Here is a 12,149-nt window from a genome sequence, read left to right as displayed (position 1 = left end):
ACAAATGCACACTTCCCAGTATGTCATTAGAAGGCTTTTGACCTCGTGCCTTACAGGGTATTATTACTGTTCAGTGTGGTAGAGCAGATGCATTTTTATTGAAAAAGCAAAACTGCATTAAATTGATGGCACTCTAATTCTTCTTGACAGTAGCAAGAATTCTTATTCCCTATTTATTTTCACTCTTACCGAGAAGCACGGTGGCTGAGCTACCTGGTGTTTTTGTCACTGCTGTTCATCTGTTTGGACTGTGTTGGTCCAAAAAGCAGCTGGGCTATGAATATATATCACTTGATTCATATGACAAACTTGGCATAGGATGCGGAATAAATGGAGGCTTCTAGCAGTTAGTGACCTGGATAGTAGCTTGTGAACCGAAGCGTCTTGAAGTGGAACACTCTATCAGCACAGACCCATCATCACTAGAAGTGATTCTTCTGTTGTCCACGCTCTTGCCTGGACCATAATATTTTCTGATTCAGTGCGTGTATTAGACTGGGTAGGAGAGCTACTGACTTAGCGATGTGGGTTATTCAAATCAAAGATGCTGTATCTTTGAAAAATAGCAAGATAGAGCATTCTTCAGCGAAGTGGTCCTGGCGGGCTTCATGAATTTTATTTGTACTTTATAGTTAGCATGTTTAAAAGTTCCTAAAACATCCAGTGCCTTCTAACCTAATTTCCAACTGGGGAAGTAATGCTGATCCATGTGAAAAGGTCAGGGAAACTGGAATTACTCAGTCTGGAAAGGACTGAGCAGAATGCTCTTCAAATGCATAAAACATAACTGCAAGGAAAGTCTCCCGTCACTGTAGACAGGTCTCGAAGAAATGGAGTTGAATAGCAAAAAAAATAAAAAGTTTAAATCGAATATTATGAGAAATTACCACTTTTAAAACTAGTGGAGCGTGGGATACCCTGCCTGGAAGGTACTGAGTCTTTGTCACCAAAATCTTTTTCAGAAGAATCTGGGCAGGGATCTGCTGAGATGAACTGGTCCAGCCTCAGGTGGCAAATACCTGCTCGCTCCTGGGGCTTGTTCTGCTGCTTCTCTCATCTGGTTTGTAGGGTGATTTGAGCCAAATGGGGTTCCTGGCTGGGGGGCAGTGCCATGGGGTGCCCAGCACCATGGGGTGCCCAGCACTGCAATGTTCTAGGTGTGTGATGACTGCTCAGACCCACTTGCAAGTGGCTTCTCATTTATCTTGAATGAATTTATGAATATATGAATTTATTTCCTGTATGAATGTGTGTGTGTAATATAGTCGGTGTTTGCCCTGCTGTGAAATTGTGACAGTAGGCAGTAAAAATAGAAATACTTGTGATGCTTCAGGGCTATATCAAGAGAGAACATGGGAGAAGCAGCGAGGGGGGGGGTGGCCCTCACTTGGATGAGCCTCCCCTGGAAAGGGTGAAGCCTGCGTCTGACCTGAGCGTTTGAACCCAGGCAGGAGGCTCTTCAGGAAGACAGACTTCAGCTGAACACTAGCTACGTGTTAGTCAAATGCACTAGCTATTGGTTTCAACAGAGGGGCAAGTGGGTGAAATGCAGCGGCCTGTGATGCACGGGATTTTAGACTAAGTGATTGTGCTGTTGCCTATGGCCTTAAACTCTGTGAACCTGTGAACGATTCAATTTACTGCTGATGGGAACAACAGTGTTGGGAAGATGTTGTTCATCCTCATGCTTAGAGGATGCCTGGACAGTTTCAGCCCCTTGGTCTCTTTGCTGCTGCAATTTATATTTTAAAAAAAGTGAAGTGCTTGCAGCATTTTGCCTAAAATGGTAATAACCCTCCTCAACAAAGCAGAATACTTTCTTTAGATAAGATCATTTTAAAAGGTAACTGCTTATGATAATACAATTTATTCTTTATGGCTTGGGGGCAAGCTAAGATTTAAATGAAGCATGTCTTCCATTAGAACCCTACAGAAACAAACTAATAGGCTGCAAAGAGAACCATTTGTAATGTTACTATAATTCACATGATTCATTAAACAGAAATGGAAAATGATAGCATTTCCCTCTGAAAAAAATCCTTATGGAATTACATGCTGAGATTACTTAGTTGAACTATTTTATTGACTAAGCATCTTGTTGTGCTGATGTGTAGATTATATAGGCCTGTAGCCATTTATTTTTTCATTTGCTAAAATTAGAACTCCTTTTTATTATGGGAATGCTAACGTGTACTTTCCCTTCCAGCTGGAGCTGCCAGCACGGGAGGGACTTTGTTTGGGGGATTCTCCAGCAGCGGGCATTATGGGAGCACGTGGAAGTGTGCCACTAGCTTTCTCTCGTGGGTCAGTGGCTGATGGGAGGAAAAAAGTGGAGGCCAACTGAAGGGCTGTGAGTCAGTAAAAGTCATAGAAGTGATGGGTTTTAGCAGCTAAAAATAAGTACACGTTTTCTGGTTACAGGGGAAAAAATGCAAACCATAACTACGGTACTGTCCCTCTACGGTACAGCACCCTTGGCTACCTGTGCCTGCTGTGGGGAGGGGATTTATTACAGAAGCAACAGAAGTGCCGCAGGATCAGAATCCCACCTGGCTCGCTTAAAACCAGGGAGATGGAGTTGCTGTCCCAGGTGCCCAGGACGTGCTGTAGGCACAGGGCTTGGGAGTGGGGAGCTTGTCCAGCCCCTGGGCAGGAGGCAGCCAGGCCTCCCTTCTCCCAAAGCCCAGGCTGGTGGCATCTTGCAGTGCTGCTCGCAGCTGGATGCCATGCACTAATCAGCTGGAAGAGGAGAATCTCGCCCGTCAGAGCAGTGTCTGCTTTCCAGGTGATATGCATCTCTGGGATCTGGAGAGTTTCTTTTGACATGCACACTCAGCCCTCCAAAGAATGTCACCCTTGATTAATGTCAGAAGGCAAAGCATGCCATTTAAAGGATTTCAGAGAAACAGCACATGGAGCAGGTTTTAATGCTGATTTTTTTGACAGCCCTCATTTTTGTGGCCTTGACATGTTTCGGGATAGACTGTCGTCCACTGGACATTTATCAGAGGTATCACAGGGGCACAGAGACATTAAAAGCTATTTTAAATGAGTCCGGGATGACCTCAGACTGGATTAATGTATTTGGGAGCACTGACCACTCTGACAATCTCCCATTCATCAGAGTGAAATCAATCTGAAAGATGCAACGGGTTGGGTCTACTTTAATGTTGATGAAGGATCATAGAATCATAGGCTCTGTGCTAGAATTGACAGTATCCTGGCACTTGCTATTTACCATGTGGGGAAACAGAATATTTGTTTGTATGTATATATGTACGTACACACACAATGTTTTCCCTCTTTTGTAAGACGTACAGCAAGAAAAAATAATGGCAGAGTGGGATAATGGGTGTTTTTGACAGTCTCATGCATCTCTTCATTGGAATTACCGGATGATAGTGTTATTTCCATGCCAGGCAGCAGGGGAAAGCGAAAGCTGCAGTAATGGAATGTAACTCTTTTGCCGTGTCGCTTACACTTTACTTTATTAGACAAAAGTCAAGTAATTAATCAGTTGATTGCTTAATTCAAAATTCAGTCAATTGCAATTTAGACTTCATCACTGTGCTTTCCACATGATGAAATCTGTTTGATGAATCTGATCTTTGGTTGCTTGGCTATGAATAAATAGCTCAGATTTGGGGTAAAGACAAGTCAGACTTCAGCTTTTTGTGCGAGGAGAAATAGAAACATCAGAGTGAATGAAATTTCACAGGGAGATTTTTATGACAACCCACTTGGATTTTTAGAAAATGTGCTCAGCGGTGTGTTTTCAGAAATGCCGTGCATTTGGATTTCCCATTGATTTCACCTGAGTTGTGATAGATTTAACTTCAGAAAACCAGATCTTGTATCTCCAAATAGTAAAGCTTCCCTGGTGTAGCTCATATGCATGAACAAAAATACATCAGAAACCAGCCCCGGTCCTGCAGGGAGGATGCGGCGCTGCCACCGGGTGCTGCGGGGAGCTCCTGCACAGAACCCTGCCTCCAGAAGAGCAGCACTTGCCAGGTCAGGTTCAGAGCACTCTGCACAAGCCTCCTGCAGTAAGGGCGAAGAAGAGGAGCAGAAGGGCTGCCAGGCAAGGAGGTGGCAAGTGAGAGGAGGTGCTGGGTCCATCACCCAGTGAGGACCACAGCTGGCCGTGCGCAGCAGCCATCTCCCAGGCTGTGAGCGTGCCTTGGAGCAGCCCTGAAGCAAGAGCTGTGCAGGAGGGAATTAAACTCCTGCTTTTGTGAGTTGAAGTATGAGTACAAGTACAGAATAACCGAATACACAGTTGTGGAGATGCTTACTTTCCTTTGAAGAATATTCATTCAGTGGTCTCCTTAACTGCAAAATAATAAATCTGCACTCCATCCTGGATTTTCCACTGTAAGCTATAAAAGAAGCTGTCATTTCCTATTGTCTAAACAATTTACAGCAGCCTTAAAGAGGGTGTCTCTCGGCAATCTTGACATCTTGAGCTGATCATAAATTCACAGCTATTGTTGGAGGAAATGCTTTTCCCTTTAGGTAAGCACAAATGAAAAGCTTGAAAACCCACCGGAGAGCCGTGGTGAGGCGACTGCCTCCCGCGTGTTGTGCCTGAATAGCAGGGCAGTCCCATGCCGGTGGTGCAGGACCGCGCTCTCCCGCTGCCGGGGGCAATGGGGAGAAAAATGCTGCTTTTTACCTGCTAATATTTTATTAGCAGTTTGTATTACTTTAAGAAACTCTCTGCAGTGGAATTGTAATCTGGTAAACCTGGAACCCATGAAATGAGATTTTCAGTTCTGTGAGTTAGCAATAGGTATGATACATTAAAGAAGATTTACTCCCCACATAAGGGAGATTTTGATGAGAAGCCTGATATGCTAACCACAAAGAGTTCTGGCGCAGGGCATTGCTTGCCTGCTGACCTCATCTTGCTTTTTCTTCTGCTTGTGGTGGTCAAACGACAGCCCCACAAACAGAATTGTCTGCAATACTACATGCACGTTTCTACAGCAGAAAGGCCCGGGAGTGTCTTCTTGCAGAAGATGAAGGAAGCTGTCAGCAGGTGGAACTGCAAGGCATTTGTGGCATTCCTTCCAGGGTAGGAATTGGGTCTGGAGCTTCTTGCGGTGCCACCTACTGAGGCTGGGCTTGGTGCTGGTTGTGTGCTTCCTTTGGGTCTGTGGCACTTCTGCAAACCTGCAGCGGCCTTCCCAGAAATCCAGTCTGTGCAGAGGGGTGGTGAAATGTGCTAGGTGTGCACCACAAAACTGCTTGCGTTCTCCTGCAAGGAGCAGGCACGACTTCCTCTGAAGCTGCAGCAAGCGCCTTAGCGCAGTGTTTGTGCTGCTGGAGCCCCCGATGCTGCAGGGTGCGCTTGGCTCAGTGCAGTGGCAGCGTGTGCCCTTTTCCTGCTGGCTGCTTGGCACATGATGTGGCAGCCACAAAGCCGGAGGAGACGAATGTTTTTTGGCAGTGTAAAGGGCTAATGACATCAATGAATTTCTGCTCATCTGTCTAAACCTCAAAGTGTTTTTTGGATTCTAGCACTTGTTTTTTCTGTCACCTCTCTCAGAAATTTTCTCCTAAACAGAAGAAACCTTCCTCTGGCTTCTGAGGCGCTTGTCCACACCTCCTGTGGTGTTCCAGATGAGCTCGCTGGTGGCACTGCTGCAGTGAGGTTGCCAGAGCGCTGGGGCAGGGGTCCCAAAAAGGGTCAGTGTCTGACAGCGCAGGGGCAGGGCTGGCCCATTACTGCTGCATCTGCTGCCGGCGCAGCACTCCCCTCGTCTCTGGTGTGATATTATCGAGACATTAGCAGTGTTTACCTGTCAGACTGCTCGGCCCCGCAATCACCCTAAATAATAGGACAGGGAGAAAAAAGCTGCCGTTGTGTTATCTCTGCTGACACACACATGCCTGCAGGAGGGCTGCCAGCCCCGCTGCGCTGACCGGGGCGCTGACGAGGCTGACCTTTGTGGGAAGGCTTGGCCATCACAGCGTGTGGGCACAGCTTGGACAAGGGGAGCCCGTGGAGCATTTCTGCCTGTGCTGAGGCCTCCCACAGTTCAAAGCTCCATTTACTACCTAGAAAAACATTCTTGGAAATCTTGTTTTTACAGGAAGTTCTCGCCTCTCCCAGTCTTGCGGGTGAGATTCACAGGTAACGCAACAACAGCTGCAGAGGGGAGGAAAATGGTGTAACATCGACCAGGGTGACAAACGGCACTGGAGATAGCGGGCAGATGTGTGACAATTACAGAAGCTGTGGAGGCAGCTAGGCAGCAGATCACGGATTCCTCGCAATTGCTTCTGTAAGTGTGGGAGTGGGGAGAGGAGCAAAGCTTTGGGCACCCGTGAGCTGGGTGATGCAGGACGGGCAGGGAGAGCGCCCTGTCACTGCATAGCTGTGGGTACACGTGGGGTGGGTAGCAGCTCGCTGCTTCGAGTCATTGTATTTGTATTCATTGGACATAGCTGACTCAGTTACATTTATTTACCTCAAAGTTTTTAATGGGATATAATTGGAAAAGATTTATACCAAATCTGCATATTGATTTGACATTTAAGTATATGATTAAAAGCTGCTGAGGTCATCACTTGACTAAATTGGCTTAATGAATGTTGATTACACTGTACATGTTAATTTAATTTAGCGAGATCTCTATCTTCTGAATTGGTTATTGCCTTCTGTTCAATTATTATTGATTAGGATATGGGAGGATGCCAGTGCTAGTTGTGTTCCTCAGCCAGTAGGTCCAGGGCATCCCACGTGCTGCAGCACCGGCTGATCAGAGCACCCGCAAGCAGTGAGCACGTGCTGCTTTGTCTGCTAGCACCACGTCCTTCCCTCACCAACAGCAAAAATCCTTCCAGCACGAGGGAGGCCTGATGCAGTGTTCAGACCATCGGGTTCTCTCAGGAACTGCTCTGGTGTGTGTTCTTACACCAGCAAATGTGTGCACTCGTGAGAACGGTGTATGAGGAGATGGTTCTACTGAGCTTTCAGGCTCAGGCTGTTGGAAATCTGCCTGCAAAAGTGAGTGAGAGTGGAGTTGCCCCCACTAAAAGGCTGTGAGGGATTTCTCATGGAGAGAACAGTTGGTCTGAGCATCTCCTCTGCCTGGCTTCCAGCGCTGCTCAGTGAAGTGTTTCTGGAAGAGCCTAGAGCTTGCAGCTGTTGGCTGACCCACGGCTCTGGCGTGTTTTGGGTTGGGAGAGTTAAGAGGAGAGTTCTTTATCCCCCCCATCCCTCTCTGTTACTGTGCTTGTAGGCCCTGCGCTGCCACCCCAGCCAGGGATGATGGGACCCCAGGGAGCCCACGGTTCCCTGGCCATCACGCTGCACAAGCTTGGTGGGGCAGGAGAGGCGCTAATGCCTCTGGAGAAAGCTCCTCCTGAGGGAGCCAGGCTCCATACGGGTTGTGTTGTGGTGGCATATGCCATTAATCCCACATGCTGAATTATTCAGCGGATCAGAATAATGAATCATTGAACAAAGCCTGGCATCGTGCAGCTCTGTAGTCCTTGGCTGCCTCGTGCAACAAACCCTGCCTATGTTCCCAGGTAGGAGTGCTGTGTCTCAGTATGACCTTGCCGTAGCTGGGATCCCAGGGATTTGTCTTCCAGGCCACTTGCTGGGGCTGTGGGAGCAGCACCTTCCACCTCACTGCTCACAAACTCAGCCAGCTGAGCAGGTTTGGCTCAAGGTGCTCTCCTGCACAAAATGTGGAGCTGCAGCAGCTCCAGAAGCAGCAGAAGGGATGACACCCCTGAAAAAGCCCTCTCTGCACTGCAGGGTTTGTAGCAGTGAGAAATTCAAGCTGTTCTGTTAACTGGTGTAAATGGCTTTCAGTAGAGCTGTGCTGACTTCCACCTGTCGTGGATCTGGCCCTCCTTCTCCAGTAGTGTTCTGCAAAGAAAACACGTGCTCCTCTTCTGAAGCATAAGAGGAATTTTGCTGAGGCAGAAGTAGTTCATAATGCCGGGTGTTAAGAGTGCATTGCTCTGTGTTAGCGGGATCGTATATTAATTATGACTTCAAATTTCTGTAGCTGTATTGTTCATGAGCTCAGTTTCGAATGAGCTCCTAAACCCACGCTCTGGCATGACAGAGCTGTGCAGAGTAGCAACAGGAATCTTCCCTGGGGCTTGGGGGTTGCACAATACAGCCAGGGCAGGCAGGGAGGGCAGCCCCATGCCACCGGACCTACCTGCTCCTGTGCCTTCAGCCACAGATGCCCTGGGCCATGGGAGGAGAGGTGGCTGGGGAGCAGCATCTAGACAAGGGGCAGGTCCAAGGGATTGGTGCTGGGCTTCACATGCCACTGCAGGAGCACGGTGTAAAGGCCCAGCTGCATTAACACGCAAATGGAAGGTTGCTCTGGCAGCCCCCGACCACACGGCATGCAGCTGCTAATATCCTCTCTGTGTAAAAGCCGTAATTTGGGTACCTCGGAGGAAAATTGCCATCTGCTTGTCCTGAAATCACTGCTGTCAGTACGTCAGTAGGTGCACTGACAACTGTTCTTCATCCTGAAGTTAACGCTGACCTGCCCCCATGCTCATCTGTCCCTTTCTTCCTCTGTTCTGCTCCCAACACCCTTGGGAAAGGTTACTATTCACATTAAGAGCTCCTTTCCTTACTGTCAGCTGAGGTCTGACCAGGGGCTCCACTGAACTTACTGGCTTGCTCAGAGGATGAGAAGGAATCTCCTCAGCTGTTGGTTCTGAGCTGAGCAATGGTTTGTTCTTAAGGAATGTAACTTTTTAGGAAGAAGAACAAAACCGTTTGATTTGGTTAGCAGCTGACCTTGGAGTGTGGAATTCCTTGAAGGTCAAGTCATTTGTTTGCAAAGATGTTTTTGATTAGCCATTTCTCTTGGACATTGTTAGAAAGTTCTGTTTCAGAAGTTGATAAATTTCTATTTTTACTTATGGTGACATTTAAATTCCTACTTAGCTGACACTAAACAAATCTGATTTCCAGATTCTTTAGATCAACTCCCTAAAAGCCCCATGGTTTACCTCTTAGGGATGTCTCAACATCTAGCTTTGTCAGCATGAGAGAAACATTCAAGCTGTTTGGGTTGCTTGAAAACTAAAATGAGTGATTCTTGAAAATGTGTAAAGAGCAGCCTTCCCTGAACTTCTTGGGGTGCCTGCTCTGACCTAACGTTAACCAATTGGCCTCAGCAACCACCCTGACCCTCGAGTCAAGGAGTGTGTGTGAAATGGGGAGGAGAAAACCCAGAGAACACGGGGCTGCAATTCATAATAAGTGACAAAATAAGTTTAAGTCCCAGTGCAGCGCATGTAATGAGCAAGTGATCTAAAAAGCGTTGCAGCCGAATTGCTGAGAGTCATGTTTTTCCCACAGAACTCATTAAATCTTTTTATGTAACATTGCTGCAGCCACACTTCCCAAATGCTTTCCTCATTGTGTGTTTCAGTTGGTGTTTTCATGTATTTTAATTCCTTTGTCCTTTCAATTTAAAGAAGTCATGGTTCAACAACCTAAATAGCTTAATAAGGAGCCCGAGAAATACCTTCTAAAGACGCCAAGCTCTGGTGTTTCATGTTTCAGCACTGCAAATTCCTCCTGGAAAGGAAAAATGCGGTTTGTTCCTAGCTTTGAGAACCTAAGCAATGAGAAGCGCTGTCAAAATGAAAACATTCACACAATTCCCTGGCAATAAAAGCTGCCACAGTGTGTTGGAAAGCTTTGGATTATTACCTGGGAAACCTATGGCCGTAGTTGTTGAGGGAGGGATTTTGAAAGCAGCAGCTACACCAACGTATTAATGCAAAATGCCCCCGTAAAGACTGGGGGTGGAGCAGACACAGCTCCGCTCGCTGCCTGTGAAAGCCTCGCGTGTTGCTTTTGTGCTATTGACGGAGGTTGAGGCTAGTACAGTTTCTTAATCACCTTCTGGCAAACACTGCTAAGGCTCATTAATGCAAATTAACAGATGATCTATTTTTCCAGAGCCTGTCCCATCGCATGAACTGCCATTATACAGTAACTTTAAAAAAATCAATTTTGTAGTGCTTGCTACAAATTGATTTATGGCTTTTCTGCTTGGAGCTGATGAGGTCCGGTGAGCCCTGCGCAGCCGAGTTGTGCTCTCCTTGCTCCCACTGGAGCGGGTGAGGGAAGTGTCAGGAGAAACTTTGAGCTGCTTTGCTTCTTGGGACACACATGGGAAGATGCTGAAGCGTCCTCACGGTGTGAGGAGGCACGGGGCAGCCTCTCTGAGCGCAGGCAGCGTGGGCACTGGCTGCAGGGTGCTGCAGGGTGAGAGCTGTTGGCCTGAGTGGGCTCTGTTTGGGCTGTAGCTGGGGCTGAGCTGGGTGATGGGCTTTAAGAGCAGAAATCCTTGCTGAAATTATTCAGTATATTGAGGCTTTGCTTGATTTTTTTCTCCCTTTGGAGGCTTAGCAGCAGAAGACTGAAGCTGATGTGAGAGCAGAGGGGCCGAGCAGCTGCTACACGTGGGAGTCTTCAGTGGAGTGAGGGCTCCTCCGAGTCCCTGGCCCTGGCTCGGAAATCATAATCACTTTGTGGTGGCACGGTCTCCTGGGCCCTGACCAAGTAATTAAGTTTCCAACTTGAAATGAAATGTCTTTCTTGAAATGGGAATTTAAATGAATTAGCTGCATTTATCAGCAGGTGCTGAAGGGGCTATTTTAATTTAAAAGGTAGGTATAATCCTGGCTTGGCAGATACAGCTTAATTACAGTCAGTTTTAGCAATAAACAAAAACACAAGGGGGAGAGCAGAGCCTGGCCTTGGTAGCCAGGGATTTAAATTTTTACAAGTATTGAAATTGCTTTCTAATTAATTTACTGACCTAATGTGTGCCTGTGGAAGTTAGTTAGCTTGATCCCTTAGCTGAATTATGTCCTTTACCATTTAAATTTGAGGCAGGTAATGAGTGTTGTGCTTGTGGGGATGCATGGAGCACTCTGCTCCTGTCCTGGAGGGCGTGCGGTGTGATTCCAGGAGCAGCTGAGCTGCGTCGTGCCGAGCAGCTTGGACTGCGGTAGATGCTTTAAAACATGGTGTATGTGCTGTAAATGTGCTGTGTCCCTAAGTGAAAGGGATGAAATTCATACCTGCAGTGAAAAAACAGGCTGAAGGTCATTTCAGTTTTTACAACTACTATGAAATTTCCAAGGAAAATAAGATCTCCTGAAGTACTGAAGAAAAGGAGAAACTTTTAGCTGATCACCAAGTTGTAAGCTGAGAAGCCTGCTAATTGTCTCCAATATTTATTTAGCCCTCAAAAATGGTGTCATATTCTGCAAAAGACATTAGCTCTCTCGCTCATCCCATTAGGCTAGTTCATCGTGCGCTGGAGTTTGCCAGAGTTAGAACACAGCTTAGAGCGTGGACTGTGATCTGAAGACAGATGTGTATCTCAGGCCTGATTATAAGCTGTAGTTGGCAAAACAGGGAGTGATTTAATGAAGTTTTGATACAGCTCATCAGATACTGAAATGGGAAGATGCAATATTAATTTAGAAACACATTATCATTTCAATTGTAGTCATTCTGAAGAGTATTAATAACAGGGGAGCTTGTGGCAGTTTGGAAGGATGATGTATTATTCTAAAGGCAAAAATATTCTTCAGAATTGTTTCATTTGACACCTAAACAGCTAGCATATTCCCATTATCACCATGTAATCAATTTTTTTGCCATGTCTTCTATGCTTATGAAACATAATCACTTTAGGCATTTCATGTGTTGTACTGCAGGCTTCTGAAGTGGATAGGCAGGGCAAGCTTAAAACACTAGGTTGACAACTTATCTTTTAATCCTAAAATTCCTCTGTGGAATTAGCTGACTTCAAATTCCGTTTGACAGCAGGACCTCCTTTTGTTCTCACAACTGAAAAGATGCGTGTCACTGACAACTTGCTCCATCTGTGTCAGATCGTGACATTTAAAACAGACAGCACTGACCACCATGACTGCGAAAGCTTTAATCCTTTTCACATGAAGGGTAGTGCACCCTGGGAGAAATGAGTTGCATCCTGCTCTGCTTAGAGTGGGGTAATCCTCAGCTGGCGTCGGAGTAGGGTCTCTTACCGATGATGATGGAGGATGCAAAAAGCAGATATCCTGACTTTTCCTGACCCCATGTGAAATTTAATAGAAAACTT

This window comes from Oxyura jamaicensis, chromosome 23, assembly GCF_011077185.1.
Source record: "Oxyura jamaicensis isolate SHBP4307 breed ruddy duck chromosome 23, BPBGC_Ojam_1.0, whole genome shotgun sequence".
Taxonomy (NCBI): Eukaryota; Metazoa; Chordata; class Aves; order Anseriformes; family Anatidae; genus Oxyura; species Oxyura jamaicensis.
Note: the sequence above shows the minus strand (reverse complement) of the source record.